The sequence below is a fragment of the Melanostigma gelatinosum genome (assembly GCF_949748355.1).
Source record: "Melanostigma gelatinosum genome assembly, chromosome: 13".
NCBI classification, from domain to species: domain Eukaryota; kingdom Metazoa; phylum Chordata; class Actinopteri; order Perciformes; family Zoarcidae; genus Melanostigma; species Melanostigma gelatinosum.
The window spans coordinates 5,665,711-5,692,429 of NC_136646.1; positions in this window are offsets into that span (position 1 = coordinate 5,665,711).

The window sequence follows — 26,719 nt, forward strand, 5'->3', positions numbered from 1 at the left end:
TGTCTGAAGGTTCACAGGACAGTACAGCCTCCGCCTGCTGCATGCATGAAGTAGGTTCATTTGTGTTTTAGGCTTACTGATGCAACAAGAGTACTTGGTGAGGTTTAGGGAAAGATGGAGGTTTGGGTTCAAATAAGTATGATTGTTACATAACTGTTGTTGGTGAAGTGCATAAGCAACGGAGCTAAAGTAAGGTGAGTCAACATGGCTTCACAAGAGACACGACTGCGTCTTCGTGGTTGAAAGTCCTGTTTGTTCGACCCGTCCATCCTCCCAATGCCGAACTTCTCCATCTTATATAAAACTATGCTACTGTACACCACTGACGCAGATGGTTTATTGGAGTAATAACAATCCTGATCATGTAATGGCGCCTGGATTATGACTGTTCATGCTACCTGCATGGCTTTCTTTACTTATTATAGATTACATCGGGACATTTATGATACAACACTTGCATGCAAAAACTCTTAATAGGTCTAAATATAAGGCTGGTTATTTAAGGCTGAGAGTCCGTGTAGCGTAGCAACCAGCACTTCATATAAAAACCACCGCTCCCATCACCTTTCTGAAACGAAGAGATGTTGAACCATAAGCGCTTGAAACGGTTGCACAAAAAAACAGCTATAGCTGCAATACAGCAGCTATAGCTGCATGATAACCTAAATACACACAACTAAGAGTTGGAGCGCTATGAAGAAGACGCTAGGTGGAGCGTTAGCGTTTCTTCTCTGGGCCTGATGCGCTCTCTCCACAGGGACGATGAAGAGCAGCCACTGGCACTTCATCCACCCTCAGTCCTACGTCTGTCTTCCTTCTACTTGTTGAGCCTCAATGTGTGCATCTTCGTGTGTGTATGTGTACGAATGGCAACATCCTCTACAAGTTTTATGGCTTGGGAACCGGACTGTACCCTCTACCACACACACACACACACACACACACACACACAGCCTCCCATTCATTCCGTCGCTGTCTTGCGTTCCTTCGCCTCCTTCCATTTGTCCTCCCTCCCTCCTCTCTGTGGCGTGCGATCCAGCCATCCATCCATCCTGTCCTCCTCCACAGGGATCCCTCCTCCCCCAGCCCCCCTCGTCTTCCTCCCTTCCCCTCCGGCCGACCCTTTGACCTGAACCACACAGACAAACATGTATGCAGCAAAAGCAACATTCATACTCTGGTGATTAAGGTGAAGCTCTACCCCGGATTGACCAACAGTAGCATGTCTGAGGTTGGCTCTGTACAGGTATATTATCTTTTTAGTAGTTGAGTTCAAAGATCATGAATATATGAAGGATGTGAAATCCAAAGAGAGGAAAAGTAAGAACCACACGGAGACTCTAAGTGAAACTTTGGACCTTTTGAGCAACAATTGTCCCTGAGAAAGGAAAGCTGCTCCCTTATAAGACAATGTGTCTGGCTGTCTACGCGGGACCTTCCCCTCAGAGTGGAATCCAAGAAATTGGCTCCTCGCTTCGTGGGCCCTTTCCCTGTTTCTCGAATCATCAATCCTGCTGCTGTCCGTCTTCGCCTGCCATCGTCCATGAGAAATCATCCCACCTTTCATGTCTGCAGGATTAAACCCGTCAAGGAGAGCCCCCTTCGGAACATAGCAGTGGCGGGCCGTGCATTTCATACCTGGGCCTTCACTGTTGTCCTGCAGCTGAAACACAGCGACGGTTATTTTTTGTTTTGTGTAAAAATGAAACTCAACACCTATAAATACACTAACTGCAGAGTGCAGACATGAATACGCCGAGTGTCTCCTCTCTGCTCTGACTGCAGCTGGGACTGCTGCACGAGGCTGCTGTGAGAGTAACCTGTGAGTGCTTTGGGGCTCACGGCAGCACCGCTGCTCGTTCACCACAGTGCAGAACGTGCTTTAACGTCAGAGTCACAACACCAGAACAAGTCGCTAGATTTGTCACTAGTAGCTTTTGACAAAAAAAGTCTCCATGAGGGTTTGGAAAGTCACCAGATTTAGCGAGAGAGTCGCCAAGTTGGCAACACTGGCACTGACTAAATATGTCCCCAGAGCAACATTGGATGTAACAATGGTTCCTATCACATATTAAAGCAAACAAAAATCCATCTTCAGAAAAACAAGTTGTACAAATAACAAGATATAAACAAGCATCTTAAAGCTACTACAGATGTAAAAACAAACCAGTGAAGACAGTCGAGTCTCCCTAGTTGTATTTCTTGAATACGTTTTAATGCGTTTGAGGGATAAAAATGTCCGCTCCACAGAGGCAGCAGATTTTGGGATTGTCACCGACCAACACGTCAGGCTAGCCCACTGACCAATCACGTACTTGTAGGCTAGCTAGCAGCTCTGACACGTCAAAGAATACGCCCAACATGTCAAACTAAAGATCTGATTTGTTGAAGAATATGACAATCAACAATATCGTCCCCGTTCACTTAAAGTGCACTGGATGCACTTGTGAGTCTGCAGGCCTCTGGCTCTGTTCTACCTAGAGACACAGAGGTGAGATCTGATTGGATAAAAGCTCTACTTAAAACAAGCTGCACTGGAAGCAGAGCAACTGAGGAAGACAGGAGCTGTGCAGTGAGAACATAAGATAATGGGGAAAATATTTGTATCAATTATAATACATGTGTAAGATTATTAAATTATAAAATAGCTATAACTTTGTGATTCTGTGTATGCCAGCAGAGAAGGCCTTCAAGGCCTGACGGCCCACCACTGGAACATACAGTCGTCTCTCCGTAACGACTCACACTCAGCCAGGCAGCAGCCCAACGCATCACTTTAACTCAAACGCATTTCAAGTCTGATTTCAACTCAATTTAGCAAGATTTTGAATTTGTTTTAACTATTTTCTTTATTATATTCAGCTGATGAACACATTATAAAAACAAAAGAGTAAAAAAGTGTTTGCTTTCTTCAGCTTTCTCTTTAATGGTGATCATGTGCACATATGGTGAACTTGTCTCCGTGTTTATGCATGTGCGCACATGCTCATATAACATGTGAGTGTGTGTTTGTGTGTGTGCAGATGCAGATGCATGTAATACTGATATTGTGGGGACATTAATGTCTTTAAACATTCATATTTTGGGGACCCGCCTTCCTTTTTGTAGACAAAACCCCGAGTGTAAGGGTTAGGTTGAGTCAATAGAGCGGTTATGGTTCAGGTAGGTCTGGATGAGTCAATGTAATATCCTCTAAAGTGTGTGTGTGTGTTTTAATAGGATTCTGAGGTGTCATGGTGTTACTGGTATTAACGGGAATAATTGAGTTGCTCAACAGACCGAGGACCAATGAGCGCTCTTTGTGTCACCCTGCAGAGAGAGAGAGAGAGAGAGAGAGAGAGAGAGACCATCCTCCACACACACACACACACACACCGCTGATACATCAGGGTTAAAGTGGCCCATCTCCCTTCTTGGAAAAGGTCACAGTTAAACACTTCATCTGGCTCTCGCGCATTAACACAGACCCAACACATCTGTTCTCTCTCTGCACTTTACGTCTCTCGCTGCATGTCATCCTCTGACGACAGCTTCTTTACAAAAAGGGCTTGTAATTACACCAACCATCTGTGTGTGCGTGCGTGCGTGTGTGTGTGGGTGGAACCCTGGGGTGGCAAACGTGTGCGTTGCGCAAAATATACACGGTGGAAAGGCTAAACGAGATGGATTCAAATGAGCAGGGGAAAATAAGTGCAGGAGGAAGGGAGGGAGGTGTGGAGGCAGGGATGGAGAGAAAGAAGGAGGGAGTCGGAGAAGGAGGATAAGGAAGGAGGGGGGATGAGCTCGGCTGTATCCTCGTCTCATTTTCAATCTCGACCTAATTAATTGGGCTGAATTAATCTCACAGTGAGCACACACACACACACACACGCGGTGATTTTGTAACCCAAGGGTAACACGTGTGCTTGCCTACACACATGCACACGCTTCTCCATCTGAAACACAAAGACAACCATGTGAATGAGCACACACACACACACACACACACCCTGCTGCGTGCCCAGTGGCAGGCGGCACAGTCGGACATGAAATACTGTCCAATAGCATCATCCATCTGCTTTCCTTACACCTCCCTCCCCTTTCTCCCTTCATCCCTCCATCATTACTCCCTCATCTCCTCCCTCTCTGTTTTTCTCGCCCAGTCCTTCACGACTAGCACGTTGCTTCCCTGCGTTCCCTTCCTATCTCCTCTTCTCTCTCTCTTTGTGAAGTTACAGTGAAACACTTTCCTCTTCAGGCTCTGCATTGTGAGGAACACGGACAGAGGAGTGAGGACGGATGCGTTAAAGGTGCTGCTGAGATGGAATGCAAAGCCTGCACCATACGCCTTGTTTCCATAACAACAGATTGATTTCACCTCACCTGTTGCATCCTTCAGCCGGCGGGTCACAGTAACAGACACTGGGCTTGTGCAGTTCATCGGATGGCTGTTTGGGTCCAGCGACCTTTGTTCGGCGCGTTGATTCGATTTAATGAGTGAAAAGCAGAAGACAAAGGAAACGTCACAGCACTTTTTAATGAACTGCAAATAACAATACAAACATTAAAATATGATATTATATGGCATCGAAAACGTTACAAACAGTGGTATCATGAACTGTAGGGTGAGATAATGAAATGGAACAATGTGTGTTCATAAGCAGCTTTGGACAACAAATACCGGAGGAACGATTTATATAAATTTACAGATTAGCCCAAAGTGATGTACGTTTCTGCTTCAACCGCTTCACAAATGAACCTTTTGATACCGAAAGGCTTCTGCTGCTCAGGTTTACTTCGCAAACGTCTCGTCATCGGGTGAGCTGGACCCCGACAGGCCGATGACTGCGCAACCGCCAGCGATCCCGTGACTCACATCGCTGCTTCGTGCACACCGAGGCTGCGTGCACGCACCGAGCGCCACTTCAGCACTCAAAGCGCTCCAGACAGAAGTGTGTGACAGACGTTGAGTTACATTCTTCATTGTAGTCTGTGGTGGAGAGATCTCTTCTTCGCTCCATGAAAACCCTGGATGAGTTATTCTTTCTGGGTTCGGGTCAGACGTGTGGGCTGAAGCTTGGCTCCCGTTGAACAGCTGAGTTCACAGCAAGCTGTGTGTGTGTTGGTGATCGTGTCATCTGACCGCGACAGAAAATGAAAATGATTCCTGCATATGAGTTCCATCTGTCACAATGACACATAAACAGATAGCTGGAGAATCAAACTGAAGTCAGATGTTTGTGTACTTATACATTAGAAATACATCTTTCTCTAATAATTGTATGAAGCTGCTCACGTGCTCACCTGTTCAGTAACGTGTAGCATGTGTAGCACCGTGTGGGTTTACGGTCGGCCTCGGAGTTTGGACAATTGTGGGAAATTTATTTAATAAAATCTATTCAAGCAAATGTACATGTCCTAACATTAGAACCGGTGTCTATTCATGAGTGAACGCTGTGAACGATAACATGAGGTTGAAATATTACCAGTGTCAAACCAAAGCTGTTTTTTTGTTTTTTTTAAAGCTGATGGCGAAAGACGTTTCTGTTTCAGCCACAGACTGCACGTAAGAAGTGGACGTATCATCGACACGTCACCCATTGCTTTGTGGACTGCCGGCGAGTCTGTGTGACTCTAAATGGAGCATAATGTACGAAATGAACATCATGCTGTATTGAAGAAGACTTGAAACTAGAGATTGAGACATAAACTCATGTTTACAATGTTTACTGAGGTAATAAATCAAGAGAGAAGTAGAGTCATTTTCTATAGACTTCTATACAACCAGAGGAGTCGCCCCCTGGTGGACACTAGAGAGAATGCAGCTTTAACACATGAAGCATCGGCTTCACTCAGCAGAACCGGAGGTTGCCGCCTGTTTCAACACAGTGTGAATGAACAACAAGATCACTTTCAGATGGAAGACTTGTCTCGCACAGATGAACAACACTATGCACCTGCACTATCCGGGCTGTTCTCATTTAGCATTCGTAGCTAAGCTACCAAAAAGAACGCGGTCTAATTTGTAGATATCGCACGAAATCATTTCATATGTTATCCATTGAATCATGACTGAGGAAGTACAAAGACCACAAAAGCCCACGCAGGGTGGGATGTGTCCAATAAACAGCAGCTGTTCCCCGTGTGGCAGGAGACGTCTACGTTGATGCGTTTGTCTCTTAACTTGGGTACTTCAATAACGACACTTTTGTCTTTATTTTAACCCAAAAAAAGATCTTTTCCTTGACTTAAGTACTTTTGTTGCCTGAACCTAACTATGTTGTTTCCTGTGAGGATGGACAGGTTTTTTTTTTAAAACATTGTATGCAAAAATTGACACGTGTTGCTGACTTTCTGAGGAAAAATGCACAAAACAAAGGAGGAGGAACTTTTTGTAAGATATCATACATCATATTGTATGAGAATATGTTTCGTCCTGTGGAGAAATGACTCACTTGCTTCTCTTGATCAGATCTTTGTCAATCCAAGAGGGAGCTCACGATCTCATCGCTGCACAGACTCGCTGCCTCTTTCCACTGCGCACAATTAGTCTTCATCTGTACAGCCTCAATATTTATCAGGGAGGATATTTTTATTGAAAATATAAACATAAAAAGGTGAATGGAAATACGCTTGAGAAGAGAAGGGTAAATATGTTGCCTAATAGATGTTAGGATGAAACCTCCCCGGCAGATTACTTACATTAAGACAAGAGCTTTTTGTATTACAAGTTTTCTGAAGTGTTATGTTACATTATGCAAATGAGACATCATCTAAAGTAACGTTTGCTGAATTTAGGAGAAATCTACAAATCAATAAGACAAAGTAGTAAAATAAATATGTGAGTTTTGTGGGTTTTCTCTGTCACCTGACAAAAGAGCAAAACAGTCCAAAGTCACAAAATTCTGATCAATTTTGTGACTTTTGACGATTAATATTTTTTGTCTGGCCTAATGACAGTGAGACAATGGAATTCAGCCATTGTGTAATTTATTGTTTACACTCTGTCATGTCTACATGTCCACCAGAATAGAGTTCATTTAAACAATCCCATCGAGGGTTTCATCGCTTTACAGTCTCAACCGGACAGAAACAATATAGTTGTTGTTACATTACTACATTACTTATGAACTATTGTGTGGTCTGTTGAAGTGCTCTGTCCATCAGGACGGACGAGAGGCCTGAAGCTTGATGATGGACTCACATCACACACTCCCTACAGAAGAGACCAGAAGACAGACCTCCGCCTGCGTCCTGCTCCCTGACGCCATCTGGTGGCTGGAAAACCATCACGAAGACTCGTCACCATCTGCTGTGACTTCTGACCTCTGTCCACTTCACAGTTGGTTTCTAAGTGACACGGGAATTTAAGATGATTCTGTCTGATTTTGTTTGATGTGTCAGTGTGCGTTAGACACTGTAAAGGAAACATGAAAACACACACACACACTCACACTCTCACACACTCACACACACACTCACACACACACTCACACACTCACACACACTCTCACACACACTCTCACACACACTCTCACACACACACACACACACTCTCACACACACTCACACACTCTCACACACACTCTCACACACACTCTCACACACACTCTCACACACACTCTCACACACACACGCTCACACACGCTCACACACACACACGCTCACACACACACACACTCACACACTCACACACGCTCACACACACTCACTCACACACACACTCACACACACACACACCCGCACTCACACGCAATGTTAAATCTGTACATTTGCAAACAGACCTTTTGACATATTTACACACAAACACACCTCACATCCTCAGGTGCACGTTCGTTTGGTTGACACATGGTGATGATGCATGCAGCTTCGGTCTACGGAGAGTTGTAAGGGACAAAATGAAATGTATCAATGCATAGTTTTACATTTAACCCAGTTTTGTTGGATGCAGTTTAAAGATGTGTGTATTTCCTTGGAGCAAAATACACTATGGATAAATAAAAGTCCACCATAACTGACACAATTGTTGATTTATTTGATCATTTATTACATCATTTGTTGTGTATTTGTATGTTGTATTGTGTCCAGTTGTCATGGTGGTGTGTGCATGTGAGTGGAATCTTCAGCATGTCCTCATTGTAATCATATGTTGTAGAATTACAATTTACATATATATATATATATAAAATGTTTAAATATTATTATTTCACACATTTTTTCATGACACTGGTTTCAGGTTCTCGTTCCGTTCACAACCACATTAAGGAGTAAATAGTGTGAATGCTTTGGTTCTTCTTGTCCTAGAGGGGGCGCTCTTCTCCCAGATAACGTCAGCTTATCAGCCGGCCGGCTCTCAGAGTGACGTGGACAATAACACGGAGTAACACGGACACGTCAATCATGCATTTTATTCTAAGGGCCTTTCAATGTATTTCCTAATATTTCTCATGGAATATTGCTGGAATGAACTGTTTCTTTTGGAACTCGTTCAAAGTGCTGCGACTGTAAAGTGAAATTGAGATCGAGGTAAATGTGTTGAGATTTACAGAATAATCTGCTCAACTCGATCAGATATTGAGTTATTATCGGAGACTTTATTCCTTCTGTTTATGAAGACACATTCCTCGGTTTCACATGCTCATCTGATCTGAATGAAGGACTTTCCATGTTATCAATTTGAAATACATAATTGGACATGGACCAAGAGAAACGTGTGTTAAAGGAAACATTGTTGCATAATGGCAGGAAAGGAAGAAATAAGGAACTTGTTAAATAAGTATACGAACATATCCGCCAGACAACAGAAATACAACCCGAGATTAGATACCGTATGGAATGTATAAAGAGAACTTCTGGATCTGCAGGATCTACTTTACTCAGATCCTTTCAGCTTAACATACAGGAAGACGTTGTCTCCGTAGGACAGTCTGTTAGATCTTATGTGTTGCAGGACTTCTGCACAATATTAATGTTTGCAGTCTTTATGGGAAACACAATCTCTCTGCACGTCTGTCTTAACATTCGTTGTTTCTTTGTAAACTCAAGGTGATCGCAAGGATTTCATAGATATTGAGGTAAAGTAATAATACTGATGAAACACTGAATGAACAAATAATTACATTTTTTTTAAAAGCATACAAAATCAACATTATTACAAATGCTGAATCTATATCAATTGTATTTTTCATATTTCATTCATAAAGTTAACTGATTACCGTAATTCTATTTGCTGTCAATTTTCTTTCATAAAGCCATAAATGCATTGTTAGCCCTCATCACAGATTTAATTAGTGTTGGTCTGAAAGTCGTCAGCTTTAAATGTTTATCCTTAACCCTAACCCCTTGAGAACAAACACACAGCAAGCAAACCTGTGCCAAATATACAGTGTAGATATAGATATAGAGATATATATACTGTATATATATTTATATATGTATATATATATTAGTGCTGGGCAAGTTAACGCGTTATTTTCGCGTTAACGCATTAATTAATTAACGCAGACAATTATTTTATCGCACGTTAACACATTTTCTTAATTTATTATTTATTATAATTTATTTCATTTTATTTTATTTTTAAATTTTTTTAATTGAAAGACAAGAGACAATACATCGACATAACAACAAGAGGATGACAAGAACAGTGGGATAAAAGCCAGCAAACATCCTATAGTCAGTGTGTGTGTGTGTGTGTGTGTGTGTGTGCATTATTGAACTTTTCCATAACAATGTGATTAATTAATTAATCTCAAAAAATCCATGCGATTAATGGCGATTAAATATTTGAATCGTTGCCCAGCACTAATGTAGATATGAATAACGTCACTGCCCTGGCTTTGAGTACATTCAACAGAACTAACATTACCTGTAATTCAGTGGGATATATATTATATATCATAATATTTTTATAATTCTTATCGGTGAACTTATTCTTTCCCTCTGGTGTTTTTATGAGTTGATTGTACAGACACCAGAGGAACTTTCTTGTACCTCTGCTGTCTGTATTTCATTTGCTGCTTTCCTCAGAGCTCAGAGCGTAATGAACAGATGCTAAGCGTCTGCTAAATGACAGTAATGTAATGTAATGTAGAGGGTTCAATCATTCCTGTTTTCAGGTGAGAATTTTGAATCACCACAATATTCACCTTTTTTAAGAATATATTGAAGAAACTCAAAATGCAATTCAGCAACAAGCCCCGGCTGCCTCAATGTTTGAAGACTGTTAAACGATTGTTTGCACTAACTCAGTTCGTCCAGCAGGAGGCGCTGCTCTGGCGGACAGCGCGTCCTTCCACAGGACAGTGACCCGGCCTTCAACTCAACACCTCTGCTCAGGCACAGCGACCCGGCCTTCAACCATGACCTACGACCCCAGCCGGGGTTCAGCCTGGGGTCGGCTCTCCCACGCACAGCACACGGGTTCAGAGAGCGGTCAGCAGCCTCCACAACCATTCAGCCGCTGATTCCATCATGCACTTTATCAAACGCAATGAAACCGGACAACTCCAAGTGAGCTCTATGACATCAAGCTGCTTTCCTTGGCTCCTGATCAACTTCATAGAAACGATTAGAAACGATACGATTAGAACAGATACGATTAGACTCGACTCGACTCGACTCGACTAGATTAGATTAGATTAGATTAGATAAGATTAGATTAGATCAGATCCGATTAGATTAGAGCCCAAAAAGTACCACCAAGCAGCGACCTGCGGTGCTGAAAAATAAATAAAGTGACAAAATCGAGTCAATCCCCATGAACCCCCATGTCAAAACTTTACAGCATAAATAAACATGTTTACAGTCTGGTACAAAAAATGTTGAGCAAAATGAATATGCTTAAATCATATTAAAGTTTAAAGTTATACATAATTAAGGGCGTGGCCGCTTTGAGTGACAGGTGGGTGCTGTTACACAACCCACCTATGTGCCTCGGTTTTGGTTCGGTCCGGAGGACGGCTGTGTCGACGGCCGGAGCCGCCGACCTCCAGCTTCACAGCGGCTGTGACCTCACGGTGACGACGTCTATGTTTTATGTAGTCGAGGATTATTACACACAGTCTCGGTTTGTTCTCATCTATCAACCTTAAAGCTGCACTAACAATATCTTTATCGTAACAAACACATGTTTCGCCTCTTTAAGCTCATTGTTTTGGTTTTACATCCGACAAACACTACTCTCATCGACCTTGTCCATGTTGCTTCTTCGGTGTCTTTCAGCTCGTTCTTTAAGGCCAACAGCTGTACTGGATGGTTCACTCTCACTGCGCTCATCCACCTGTCTCCAGCAGCTGCTGTTTTATTGAAACGCTCCGATAGCATTCTAGCTGTTGTAGTCCTGCAAAATCCAAGACTGACTCTCATTTTAGCTGTATTTTGATCTGTCTCTTCAGCTGCTAGATGCTGCACTATGTACACCAGCTCGTCTCTAACTGTGTCCATCCGCTGGTTGCTGCTCAGCAGGTAGCATGCATCGGAGTATCAGTGATTTTTCACCCCAAAACAGATGCCTGCTGCTGCTATGAGTGAACCAAAACTTTACTTTGAAGTAATGGGCCAGAAAACCAAAACACTGAGCTGAAAGATTCTAAAGTGCTCTTTAGAACTAACGGGACTTCAAAGGCTCCATCTAGCGGTGAGGTTGCAGATTGCAACCGACTGAAACACCCCCCGTGTGCCAAGCGTGTAGGAGAACTACGGTGACTGATGCAAAAACAGTAAAAAACACAAATGGCCCGATCTAGAGCAGGTGCACCACGGCGAACTCCGTACAGAGATGTAAAGGGCTCCTTCTAAGCTGACGGAAACACAATGATTCTTATCTTCAGGGGATTATACACTCATGAAAACACAGGTACTAATATATCAATCCTCCTAAATGCTACACACTGTTCCTTTAAGTGCCTCAGTACGCTACGCCATGACAGTGAGCCAGAATGAACAACCAGAGCTGAAACTGAAGTTTTCATTATGATATTCCTCCTGTGACATGACAACATGAAGGAGGCCTGTTATATATAGTGCACATTACAAAAGACAGAAAAGACATGAATGCATATTGAGGATGCGTGCAATATCCCCTTCCACACGATCCCATTCATACAGTCTGCGAAAACGAAAAGCGCCGGCAGCCATCTTGGGCGGGGCGCTGCAGGCGCTTGGCTGCAGGCGCTTGGCTGCAGGCGCTTGGCTGCAGGCGCTTGGCTGCAGGCGCTTGGCTGCAGGCGCTTGGCTGCAGGCGCTGATCTCACTTCTGTCTATTGATGAACCCTTCAGAAGTGACTCTGACAAAGAAAGTCCATCTCGTCATCACTTCCTGCCCTGCGGGGTCGTGGCGGGGTCGGTCTGGGGTCGAACGCAGGTCGCTGCAACGCGAGGTCAAAGGTCACCTCATCCTCTGTTGTACTGAACTGGTTAGATGGTCATTTATAGTCATTGTTTGCTGAGAGGACATCATGTTCCTATTCGATAAAAGGCTCGTTAAGGAAATAAGTCACAACAAATAGCCAGCCTGGCTGTTGCCATCATGACGACAATGTAGAAAATATAGAAAATATAGAAATACACGTGTGCACGCAGCACAGACAAAATGTATAAATGTATAATGTATATTGTCATTCTTCTTTATTTTGAAATGACTGCTATGTGTCAGGTTTGCTACTTCATGTATTTGTGATTAATGTAAATACAATAAAACCTGTAGATATTACGTCAAACATGTTTTCTATCGTGTCAAATGTGACGTGCACATGTGATTACACACACGCACAAATACAGTTTGTAGATCACATGTGGAAAAAGAACTTCAAACTAAATGTTTGCAGTTCACGTGTGTGTTTTTGTGTGTTTTAATGTGTTTACATCATTCATAATAACTTGTGCTTGTTGCTTACGTGGAAAAAGCAACATGAAATACACACGTGTTCTCAGTTCACATGTGTATTTCATGTTTCATGTGCTTTCACACATACAGCTTCCTGATACGGGAGGACAGTAAAGGAATCATTTTATTCTCTCTCGCCGTTTTGATTCCCCGGAGCTTCTCTCCTGTCTGTGCTGAACATTCACCTTTTCTATTTGCTGCTAAAGCTCATAATTCTATCTGGACCAGAGAACATAATGCTTCAACAGGATCTAGCAACGGTCTCGGTTCCTCCAGGATGTATGAGGCAAAAGAAAGGAGCAGCATGTAGCATCAGGTTCAGGAGACAGCGTGGTTCAAGGTTCATCAAGGTTCAAACAATGAATTGCAGCATATCTGCTGACTAACTGACTTGCATTGTGTCCTGTTTGGGGTCATCAAAGGGTCAGTCTGGGTTCAAATCCAGGTCAGAGCACGAAGAGACCCAAAGTTCATTTTGTCTTATATCTTATCGACACAATTCTAGTTGAACTGGTTTCCGGCGGTCTGCTCAGTCAAAGACAGCAGCACATGACAGCTGGCTGTGGAAACGCGTTGTCTTTCTACCGTTCGGCTCCGACATGTCACAGAGTTCACTCAACATGGGATTGCACCAATGAACTGGCATCCAAAGGCTTCCCATTGGACAGCCGACTTGGCCCATTGGTGTGTGTTGTCAGTGTTATGGTTGTTGGAGTGAGAGCTTCTTCCATTCAAACTCACTGAGTCACAGACTTTCCATACAGATTCATCCCATTGATGCGTTTAACCCTAACCCTACGCTGCGTTGTCCTGTCTTTATGATTGTGGTGCCTCTGAGTTATGAGTGAGAGGCTGACTGTGACATCTGCATCTCATCAATACGAGACATAACTTGATGACAGATGTTTCTGCTTTGACAGATGTTTTTGGTGAGGTGACCAAAACTGAGCTCAAAGGGAAGTGAATGGGTAAGTAGCTGGCAAGTCAGCCATAGCTTATGAAGATGTGATAATATATCAATGGTGTGTTAACAGCTTGTTTACGTAACTGTCCCTAAGTGGCCAAAGGAATCAGTTAATGGAGCATGAAACGGTGAAACGGACCTAATGTACCAGCCCGTTCTCAGTCCCCAGCAGTGGTGTGCTTTAGGGTATACACAGGTCTACGGGGTGGACCCTCGTCTATGTCCAGCGGCTCACAATAGACCATGTCCATGTGTCCTTGGCCATGACACTTGCCCCTTTGCGTCCGTAGATGTGCCTACGGTGTGTGAATGTGAATGTTAGTTCGTTCTGATGGGCACCTTCATCAGTGTATGAATGGGTGAATGACATGATGTGTGAAAAGCGCTTTGAGTGGTCGGAAAGACTAGAAAAGTGCTACGCAAGTTCAGTCCATTTACCCATCAGCCAAAAGCCATTGGAATATTTAGGACTTCCTTCCTGGAAATACAGATATTAAGCGCTAACTAGAAAATGCATTTCCTGCTGAAAATGCGTTGGAATGCTGAAAGCTGAAATGAATCTCAAAAACATTGCTGAAAATAGATATCCAATTTTTTAAAAATTGCAAAAAGCTTAATAATTCAAAAAGTTGAAAGATTACAAATATGAAGTCATATCACCCCTGATATTCGAATGGTTTCTGTAGCTTAAAAGAATTTGAGCGGTAGTGATATTTGTTGTAGTAGTAGTAGAAGTTGTAGTATAAGTAATATTAGTAGTATCAGTATTAGTAGCATTTGAATAAGTACTAGCTGTAGCAGGAGTGATATTTGTAGTAGCAGTAGCAGTAGAAGTTGTAGTCGAAGTATTAGTAATTAGAAGAAGTAGTAAAAGTAGTAGTTTCAGTAGTCGTAGCAATAGCTGTAGTAGTGGTCGTAGTATTTTATATAACAGTAGTAGTAGTATAATAAGTAGTAGTAGTAGTAATAGTAAAGTCAGTTTTTGAAGTAGCAGTAGTAGTAGTACAAGTAGCAGTCGTACTAATAGCTGTAGTAGTATTAGTACTGGTTATTAGTACTGGTAGTAGCAGGAATAGCAGTATTAGCAGTTGTGGTATCAGTAATAATAGTAGTGGTAGTGGTAGTAATAGCAGTAGTGGTAGTAATAATATTTATGGTAGCAGTAATAGCAGTAGCAGTAGTAGTAATAGTAGCAACCGCAAAACTTGAAGTAGTAGTAGTAATACCAGAAATATTAGCAGTAGTAGTAGTTGTCGCAGTATTAGTAAGAGCATTTTTTTTTAACAAAAAAGCCTAATTTTGAGCTTGTTTAAATACAGTTAATCCATGGGGCTTTTATTTTGAAAGGGTGGTGCTGGGTGGGGGAGAGGAGACATAATCATAATGTCTGACACACATAAACAGAGGTTATTAAATGCCTGGCTTCATCACAAGCATTTCAATTAGAATTCACTCTTTGGGGCTTTTATTTTGAAATGGGGTGTGTGTGTGTGTGGGGGGGGGTCTTCTAAAAGTCTCTAAGACCTGAATGACTGTATGAGAGAGAGACAGACAGGGTGAGAGAGAGAAGAAAGAATTTGAGAGAGAGAGAGAGAGAGAGAGAGAGAGAGAGAGAGAGAGAGAGAGAGAGTCTCTGATATCTCTGGCAAACTTTCTCATTTGGAGATTGTCCGATGTTTTATCGTTTACAGCTTACATGACTGTTGTCCTGCTCTGCCATGTCTTTCCTCGTCTCTACCTCTTGTGTCGCGGTGTGTGTAAATGTCACTCGAATCAGGAAACTTATCAGAATACTCATGTCTGATTGGCCGAGATGCAACACGTAACAGCTGCAACAAATCATGTGTGTGCGGCTTTTATTTTAAAATGGGGTGGGTGTGTGTGTGTGTGGGGGGGGGGGGTGGAGGAGGGGGGAAAGACCTCTGAAGATCCCTAAGACCTGAATGACTGTATGAGAGACACAGAGAGAGAGAGGGAGAGGAGTGTATGTGCGCGTGTGTCTGTGAGTCTGTGTGTTTATCAACATCACTAATTGGCTCAATCGCAAACACCTGTGTGCCTGAAGCCATTTGAAAATATTCTCCATAGAGATCCCATTGAAAATAAAAAGGTTAATAATTCAACAAGTTTAAAGGTTAGAAATATGAAAAGTCATAGCAGACCTCTGGTGAAAGAGCTGAACATTTTAATAGTTGAATGGTTTCTGTAGCTTAAAAAATGAAGGAGGAGAAGCGGTGCGACGGAAGAAATAGAAGAAGTTGAATAAAGATTTGAAGAACAATAGTTGGAATGCTTAACAGCATTCCAACAACTAGAAAAAGCATTTCCTGCTGAAAATGCATTGGAATGCTGAAAACTGAAATTAATCGCAAAAACGTTGCTGAAAATAGATATCCAATTCAAAAACAAATTGCAAAAAGCTTAATAATTCAAAAAGCTTGAAGATTACAAATATGAAAAGTCATATCACACCTCTCCGGAGAGAACTGAACATTTTGATATTTGAACAGTTTCTGTGGCTTAAAAAAATTCATCAGTGGTGATATTTGTAGTAGTATAAGTTTTAGTAGAAGTATTATTAGTAGAAGTATTAGTAGCATTAGAATAAGTACTAGCAGTAGTAGTAGTGATATTTGTAGTAGTAGTAGAAGTTGTAGTTGTAGTAGAAGTATTATTAGTAGTAGAAGTATTAGTAATTAGAAGTAGTAGAAGATGTAGTATCAGCAGTCATAGTAACAGCTGTAGTATTGGTCATAGTATTTAATATCACAGTAGTAGTAGTAGTAGTAATAGTAATGGCAGTAGAAGATGTAGCAGTAGTAGTAGTACTAGTAGCAGTCGTACTAATAGCTGGAGTAGTATTCCTACTTTTAGTAGCATGAATAGCAGTAGTAGTAGTAGCAGTTGTCGTATAAGTAATAGTAGTAGTGGTAGTCATTGCAGTAGTGGTAGTAATAATATTGATGGTAGCAGTAGTAGCAGTAGTAGTAATAGTAGCAACAGCAAAAGTTATAGTAGAAGTAGTAGTAGCAGTCGTAGTAATACTATATTAGCAGCAGCAGTAGTAGTTGTCGCAGTATTAGAAAGAGCATTCATTTTTTTTAACAAAAAAGCCTAATTTTGAGCTTGTTTAAATACAGTTAATCCATGGGGCTTTTATTTTGAAAGGGTGGTGATGGGTGGGGGGAGAGGAGACATAATCATAATGTCTGACACACATAAAAAGGTTATTAAATGCCTGGCTTCATCACAAGCATTTCAATTAGAATTCACTCTTTGGGGCTTTTATTTTGAAATGGGGTGTGTGTGTGGGGGGGGGGGGTCCTCTAAAAGTCTCCAAGTCCTGAATGACTGTATGAGAGAGACATAGACAGAGAGAGAGAAAGCGAGAAGAAATAATTGGTGTGAGAGAGAGAGAGAAGAAAGAATTCGTGAGAGAGAGGCAGAGAGAGAGAGAGAGCGAGAGAGCGAGAGAGGCAGAGAGAGAGAGCGAGAGAGAGGCTCTGATATCTCTGGCAAACTTTCTCATTTGGAGATTGTACTGTGTTTTATCTTTTACAGCTTACATGACTGTTGTCCTGCTCTGCCATGTCTTTCCTCACCTCTCCCTCTTGTGTCACAGTGTGTGTAAATGTCACTCGAATCAGGAAACTTATCAGAATCCTCATATCTGATTGGCCGAGCTGCAACACGTAACAGCTGCAACAAATCATGTGTGTGCAGCTTTTATTTTAAAATGGGGTGTGTGTGTGTGCTGGAGGAGGGGGGAAAGACCTCTGAAGATCCCTAAGACCTGAATGACTGTATGAGAGACACAGAGAGAGAGAGGGAGAGGAGTGTATGTGCGCGTGTCTGTGAGTCTGTGTGTTTATCAACATCACTAATTGGCTCAATCGCAAACACCTGTGTGCCTGAAGCCATTTGAAAATATTCTCCATAGAGATCCCATTGAAAATAAAAAGCTTAATAATTCAAAACGTTTAAAGGTTAGAAATATGAAAAGTCATAGCAGACCTCTGGTGAAAGAGCTGAACATTTTAATAGTTGAACGGTTTCTGTAGCTTAAAAAATGAAGGAGGAGAAGAGGTGCGATGGAAGAAATAGAAGTTGAACTAGAAAATGCATTTCCTGCTGAAAATGCGTTAGAATGCTGAAAGCTGAAATGAATCTCAAAAACATTGCTGAAAATAGATATCCAATTAAAAAAAAATTGCAAAAAGCTGAAAAATTCAAAAAGTTGAAAGATTACAAATATGAAGTTATATCACCCCTCTCCTGAAAGAGCTGAACATTTTGATATTCGAACGGTTTCTGTAGCTTAAAAGAATTCCAGCAGTAGTGATATTTGTTGTAGTAGTAGTAGAAGTATTATTCGCAGTATAAGTATGAGTAGCATTTGAATAAGTACTAGTTGTAGCAGTGGTGATATTTGTAGTAGCAGTAGTAGTAGAAGTTGTCGTCGAAGTATTTGTAATTAGAAGAAGTAGTAGAAGTAGTCGTATCAGCAGTCGTACTAATAGCTGTAGTAGTATTAGTACTGGTTATTAGTACTGGTAGTAGCAGGAATAGCAGTATTAGCAGTTGTGGTATCAGTAATAATAGTAGTGGTAGTGATAGCAGTAGTGGTAGTAATAATATTCATGGTAGCAGTAATAGCAGTAGCAGTAGTAGTAATAGTAGCAACAGCAAAAGTTGAAGTAGTAGTAGTAATACCAGAAATATTAGCAGTAGTAGTAGTTGTCGAAGTATTAGTAAGAGCATTTTTTTAACAAAAAAGCCTAATTTTGAGCTTGTTTAAATACAGTTAATCCATGGGGCTTTTATTTTGAAAGGGTGGTGCTGGGTGGGGGAGAGGAGACAATCATAATGTCTGACACACAAACAGAGGTTATTAAATGCCTGGCTTCATCACAAGCATTTCAATTTGAATTCACTCTTTGGGGCTTTTATTTTGAAATGGGGTGTGTGTGTGTGTGTGGGGGGGGGGTCTTCTAAAAGTCTCTAAGACCTGAATGACTGTATGAGAGAGAGACAGACAGGGTGAGAGAGAGAAGAAAGAATTTGAGAGAGAGAGAGAGAGAGAGAGAGAGAGAGAGAGAGAGAGAGTCTCTGATATCTCTGGCAAACTTTCTCATTTGGAGATTGTCCGATGTTTTATCGTTTACAGCTTACATGACTGTTGTCCTGCTCTGCCATGTCTTTCCTCGTCTCTCCCTCTTGTGTCGCGGTGTGTGTAAATGTCACTCGAATCAGGAAACTTATCAGAATCCTCATATCTGATTGGCCGAGATGCAACACGTAACAGCTGCAACAAATCATGTGTGTGCAGCTTTTATTTTAAAATGGGGTGTGTGTGTGTGTGCTGGAGGAGGGGGGAAAGACCTCTGAATATCCCTAAGACCTGAATGACTGTATGAGAGACACAGAGAGAGAGAGGGAGAGGAGTGTATGTGCGCGTGTCTGTGAGTCTGTGTGTTTATCAACATCACTAATTGGCTCAATCGCAAACACCTGTGTGCCTGAAGCCATTTGAAAATATTCTCCATAGAGATCCCATTGAAAATAAAAAGCTTAATAATTCAAAAAGTTTAAAGGTTAGAAATATGAAAAGTCATAGCAGACCTCTGGTGAAAGAGCTGAACATTTTAATAGTTGAACGGTTTCTGTAGCTTAAAAAATGAAGGAGGAGAAGAGGTGCGATGGAAGAAATAGAAGTTGAACTAGAAAATGCATTTCCTGCTGAAAATGCGTTGGAATGCTGAAAGCTGAAATGAATCTCAAAAACATTGCTGAAAATAGATATCCAATTTTAAAAAAATTGCAAAAAGCTGAAAAATTCAAAAAGTTGAAAGATTACAAATATGAAGTTATATCACCCCTCTCCTGAAAGAGCTGAACATTTTGATATTCGAACGGTTTCTGTAGCTTAAAAGAATTCCAGCAGTAGTGATATTTGTTGTAGTAGTAGTAGAAGTATTATTCGCAGTATAAGTATGAGTAGCATTTGAATAAGTACTAGTTGTAGCAGTGGTGATATTTGTAGTAGCAGTAGTAGTAGAAGTTGTCGTCGAAGTATTTGTAATTAGAAGAAGTAGTAGAAGTAGTCGTATCAGCAGTCGTACTAATAGCTGTAGTAGTATTAGTACTGGTTATTAGTACTGGTAGTAGCAGGAATAGCAGTATTAGCAGTTGTGGTATCAGTAATAATAGTAGTGGTAGTGATAGCAGTAGTGGTAGTAATAATATTCATGGTAGCAGTAATAGCAGTAGCAGTAGTAGTAATAGTAGCAACAGCAAAAGTTGAAGTAGTAGTAGTAATACCAAAAATATTAGCAGTAGTAGTAGTTGTCGCAGTATTAGTAAGAGCATTTTTTTAACAAAAAAGCCTAATTTTGAGCTTGTTTAAATACAGTTAATCCATGGGGCTTTTATTTTGAAAGGGTGGTGCTGGGTGGGGGAGAGGAGACAATCATAATGTCTGACACACAAACAGAGGTTATTAAATGCCTGGCTTCATCACAAGCATTTCAATTAGAATTCACTCTTTGGGGCTTTTATTTTGAAATGGGGTGTGTGTGTGTGTGGGGGGGGGGTCTTCTAAAAGTCTCTAAGACCTGAATGACTGTATGAGAGAGAGACAGACAGGGTGAGAGAGAGAAGAAAGAATTTGAGTGAGAGAGAGAGAGAGAGAGAGAGAGAGAGAGAGAGAGTCTCTGATATCTCTGGCAAACTTTCTCATTTGGAGATTGTCCGATGTTTTATCGTTTACAGCTTACATGACTGTTGTCCTGCTCTGCCATGTCTTTCCTCGTCTCTCCCTCTTGTGTCGCGGTGTGTGTAAATGTCACTCGAATCAGGAAACTTATCAGAATCCTCATATCTGATTGGCCGAGATGCAACACGTAACAGCTGCAACAAATCATGTGTGTGCAGCTTTTATTTTAAAATGGGGTGTGTGTGTGTGTGCTGGAGGAGGGGGGAAAGACCTCTGAATATCCCTAAGACCTGAATGACTGTATGAGAGACACAGAGAGAGAGAGGGAGAGGAGTGTATGTGCGCGTGTCTGTGAGTCTGTGTGTTTATCAACATCACTAATTGGCTCAATCGCAAACACCTGTGTGCCTGAAGCCATTTGAAAATATTCTCCATAGAGATCCCATTGAAAATAAAAAGCTTAATAATTCAAAAAGTTTAAAGGTTAGAAATATGAAAAGTCATAGCAGACCTCTGGTGAAAGAGCTGAACATTTTAATAGTTGAACGGTTTCTGTAGCTTAAAAAATGAAGGAGGAGAAGAGGTGCGATGGAAGAAATAGAAGTTGAACTAGAAAATGCATTTCCTGCTGAAAATGCGTTGGAATGCTGAAAGCTGAAATGAATCTCAAAAACATTGCTGAAAATAGATATCCAATTTTAAAAAAATTGCAAAAAGCTGAAAAATTCAAAAAGTTGAAAGATTACAAATATGAAGTTATATCACCCCTCTCCTGAAAGAGCTGAACATTTTGATATTCGAACGGTTTCTGTAGCTTAAAAGAATTCCAGCAGTAGTGATATTTGTTGTAGTAGTAGTAGAAGTATTATTCGCAGTATAAGTATGAGTAGCATTTGAATAAGTACTAGTTGTAGCAGTGGTGATATTTGTAGTAGCAGTAGTAGTAGAAGTTGTCGTCGAAGTATTTGTAATTAGAAGAAGTAGTAGAAGTAGTCGTATCAGCAGTCGTACTAATAGCTGTAGTAGTATTAGTACTGGTTATTAGTACTGGTAGTAGCAGGAATAGCAGTATTAGCAGTTGTGGTATCAGTAATAATAGTAGTGGTAGTGATAGCAGTAGTGGTAGTAATAATATTCATGGTAGCAGTAATAGCAGTAGCAGTAGTAGTAATAGTAGCAACAGCAAAAGTTGAAGTAGTAGTAGTAATACCAGAAATATTAGCAGTAGTAGTAGTTGTCGCAGTATTAGTAAGAGCATTTTTTTAACAAAAAAGCCTAATTTTGAGCTTGTTTAAATACAGTTAATCCATGGGGCTTTTATTTTGAAAGGGTGGTGCTGGGTGGGGGAGAGGAGACATAATCATAATGTCTGACACACAAACAGAGGTTATTAAATGCCTGGCTTCATCACAAGCATTTCAATTAGAATTCACTCTTTGGGGCTTTTATTTTGAAATGGGGTGTGTGTGTGTGGGGGGGGGGGGTCTTCTAAAAGTCTCTAAGACCTGAATGACTGTATGAGAGAGAGACAGACAGGGTGAGAGAGAGAAGAAAGAATTTGAGAGAGAGAGAGAGAGAGAGAGAGAGAGAGAGAGAGAGAGTCTCTGATATCTCTGGCAAACTTTCTCATTTGGAGATTGTCCGATGTTTTATCGTTTACAGCTTACATGACTATTGTCCTGCTCTGCCATGTCTTTCCTCGTCTCTCCCTCTTGTGTCGCGGTGTGTGTAAATGTCACTCGAATCAGGAAACTTATCAGAATACTCATGTCTGATTGGCCGAGATGCAACACGTAACAGCTGCAACAAATCATGTGTGTGCGGCTTTTATTTTAAAATGGGGTGGGTGTGTGTGTGTGTGGGGGGGGGGGTGGAGGAGGGGGGAAAGACCTCTGAAGATCCCTAAGACCTGAATGACTGTATGAGAGACACAGAGAGAGAGAGGGAGAGGAGTGTATGTGCGCGTGTCTGTGAGTCTGTGTGTTTATCAACATCACTAATTGGCTCAATCGCAAACACCTGTGTGCCTGAAGCCATTTGAAAATATTCTCCATAGAGATCCCATTGAAAATAAAAAGCTTAATAATTCAACAAGTTTAAAGGTTAGAAATATGAAAAGTCATAGCACCCCTCTGGTGAAAGAGCTGAACATTTTAATAGTTGAATGGTTTCTGTAGCTTAAAAAATGAAGGAGGAGAAGCGGTGCGACGGAAGAAATAGAAGAAGTTGAATAAAGATTTGAAGAACAATAGTTGGAATGCTTAACAGCATTCCAACAACTAGAAAAAGCATTTCCTGCTGAAAATGCATTGGAATGCTGAAAACTGAAATTAATCGCAAAAACGTTGCTGAAAATAGATATCCAATTCAAAAACAAATTGCAAAAAGCTTAATAATTCAAAAAGCTTGAAGATTACAAATATGAAAAGTCATATCACACCTCTCCGGAGAGAACTGAACATTTTGATATTTGAACAGTTTCTGTGGCTTAAAAAAATTCATCAGTGGTGATATTTGTAGTAGTATAAGTTTTAGTAGAAGTATTATTAGTAGAAGTATTAGTAGCATTAGAATAAGTACTAGCAGTAGTAGTAGTGATATTTGTAGTAGTAGTAGAAGTTGTAGTTGTAGTAGAAGTATTATTAGTAGTAGAAGTATTAGTAATTAGAAGTAGTAGAAGATGTAGTATCAGCAGTCATAGTAACAGCTGTAGTATTGGTCATAGTATTTAATATCACAGTAGTAGTAGTAGTAGTAATAGTAATGGCAGTAGAAGATGTAGCAGTAGTAGTAGTACTAGTAGCAGTCGTACTAATAGCTGGAGTAGTATTCCTACTTTTAGTAGCATGAATAGCAGTAGTAGTAGTAGCAGTTGTCGTATAAGTAATAGTAGTAGTGGTAGTCATTGCAGTAGTGGTAGTAATAATATTGATGGTAGCAGTAGTAGCAGTAGTAGTAATAGTAGCAACAGCAAAAGTTATAGTAGAAGTAGTAGTAGCAGTCGTAGTAATACTATATTAGCAGCAGCAGTAGTAGTTGTCGCAGTATTAGAAAGAGCATTCATTTTTTTTAACAAAAAAGCCTAATTTTGAGCTTGTTTAAATACAGTTAATCCATGGGGCTTTTATTTTGAAAGGGTGGTGATGGGTGGGGGGAGAGGAGACATAATCATAATGTCTGACACACATAAAAAGGTTATTAAATGCCTGGCTTCATCACAAGCATTTCAATTAGAATTCACTCTTTGGGGCTTTTATTTTGAAATGGGGTGTGTGTGTGGGGGGGGGGGGTCCTCTAAAAGTCTCCAAGTCCTGAATGACTGTATGAGAGAGACATAGACAGAGAGAGAGAAAGCGAGAAGAAATAATTGGTGTGAGAGAGAGAGAGAAGAAAGAATTCGTGAGAGAGAGGCAGAGAGAGAGAGAGCGAGAGAGCGAGAGAGGCAGAGAGAGGCAGAGAGAGAGAGCGAGAGAGAGGCTCTGATATCTCTGGCAAACTTTCTCATTTGGAGATTGTACTGTGTTTTATCTTTTACAGCTTACATGACTGTTGTCCTGCTCTGCCATGTCTTTCCTCACCTCTCCCTCTTGTGTCACAGTGTGTGTAAATGTCACTCGAATCAGGAAACTTATCAGAATCCTCATATCTGATTGGCCGAGCTGCAACACGTAACAGCTGCAACAAATCATGTGTGTGCAGCTTTTATTTTAAAATGGGGTGTGTGTGTGTGCTGGAGGAGGGGGGAAAGACCTCTGAAGATCCCTAAGACCTGAATGACTGTATGAGAGACACAGAGAGAGAGAGGGAGAGGAGGGTATGTGCGCGTGTCTGTGAGTCTGTGTGTTTATCAACATCACTAATTGGCTCAATCGCAAACACCTGTGTGCCTGAAGCCATTTGAAAATATTCTCCATAGAGATCCCATTGAAAATAAAAAGCTTAATAATTCAAAACGTTTAAAGGTTAGAAATATGAAAAGTCATAGCAGACCTCTGGTGAAAGAGCTGAACATTTTAATAGTTGAACGGTTTCTGTAGCTTAAAAAATGAAGGAGGAGAAGAGGTGCGATGGAAGAAATAGAAGTTGAACTAGAAAATGCATTTCCTGCTGAAAATGCGTTGGAATGCTGAAAGCTGAAATGAATCTCAAAAACATTGCTGAAAATAGATATCCAATTTAAAAAAAATTGCAAAAAGCTGAAAAATTCAAAAAGTTGAAAGATTACAAATATGAAGTTATATCACCCCTCTCCTGAAAGAGCTGCACATTTTGATATTCGAACGGTTTCTGTAGCTTAAAAGAATTCCAGCAGTAGTGATATTTGTTGTAGTAGTAGTAGAAGTATTATTCGCAGTATAAGTATGAGTAGCATTTGAATAAGTACTAGTTGTAGCAGTGGTGATATTTGTAGTAGCAGTAGTAGTAGAAGTTGTCGTCGAAGTATTTGTAATTAGAAGAAGTAGTAGAAGTAGTCGTATCAGCAGTCGTACTAATAGCTGTAGTAGTATTAGTACTGGTTATTAGTACTGGTAGTAGCAGGAATAGCAGTATTAGCAGTTGTGGTATCAGTAATAATAGTAGTGGTAGTGATAGCAGTAGTGGTAGTAATAATATTCATGGTAGCAGTAATAGCAGTAGCAGTAGTAGTAATAGTAGCAACAGCAAAAGTTGTAGTAGTAGTGGTAATACTAGAAATATTAGCAGTAGTAGTAGTTGTCGCAGTATTAGTAAGAGCATTCATTATTTCAACAAAAAAGCCTAATTTTGAGCGAAACGTTTAAATACAGTTAATCCATGAGGCTTTTATTTTGAAAGGGTGGGACTGGGTGGGGGAGGGAGGGGGAGAGGAGACATAATCATCATGTTTCACACATAAACAGAGGTTATTAAATGACAGGCTTCATCACAAGCAGTTCAGTTAGAATTTACTCTCTGGGGCTTTTATTTTGAAATGGGGTGTGGGGTGTGGGGGAGAAGGGGAGAGGAGACAGAATCATAATGTTAGATAAACACAAACCGGTTATTAAATGACAGGCTCATCACAAGCATTTGTGTCAAACACCTGTGTGCCTGAAGCCATTTCATGGAGATAAAACAGGGAAACACCTCTCAAACAAATCATCAAAACTCCCATAACCGTAGCTCCTATTGCTCCGATATTAATAATAAGAACAGATCCTGTAAAAATGGTGTCTGTAGTGTAAAAAATGTGGCTTAACTGGCGATCTAGAAATGGGGTACCGTGTTCTGTTAACATTGGTCTCTATGGAGCAGAAAGTTGGTTTTCCTCTCAATTAATGGCTTCCGTGTCAAATGTGGAAATCGGTGGGATTCCACAGTCATTTTTCTACGACAAGGACAATATTAGCTACTTCTACATCCAGAAATTATGCATGAAGAGTGAAGATTGTGGACACAGTGGCAAAACACAAATGTTTTTTTCACAAGAATCTCAAGCTGCTCTTCACTCTAGCGGTGACATCACGCACTCTAAGCTGCGCAATACACACCCATTATAAAGTCAGAAAAGGGCTGAAAAATCATAAAAGTTAAATTGCTGCAGTTCAAAAAGTTTGAAAGATATCGGCAAGCTGAATTATGCGGCAATAGTTCAGGGTTTTCTCAACATTTGAAAGTTGCAATGGTGTCTGTAGCTGAAAGTATGAGGAAGTTGAAGGATTTGAAAGTTGAAGAAGTTTAAGAGGATTTGGAAATATTCTCCATAGACATCCCATTCAAAAATAAAGTTGCTAAAAGCTTAATAATTCAAAAAGTTTAAAGTTTATAAATATAAAAAGTCATAGCAGACATGAGCTGAAGGAGCTGAACATTTTGATAGTTGAACAGTTTCTGTAGCTTAAAAAATGAAGAAGAAGAAGCGTTGCGACGAAAAATGGGGGGGACGGAAGAAATTGTGGAATAAAGAAACAGGATAACAATAGTTGGAATGCTTAACAGCATTCCAACTATTAGCAAATGTTAGCATGCCAACACATTCAACTGAGATGGTGAACTTGGTAAACATTGTACCTGCTCGACATCAGCATCGTCACTGAGAGCATGTCACCTGGAACGCTGAGAGTCATTACTTTACATGCCGGGCTTCATGCTCACTGCTTTGAACACACTTTGTTGGTTTCAGTGTCAACGACGGCAGCTGCAGAACTACAAGTGG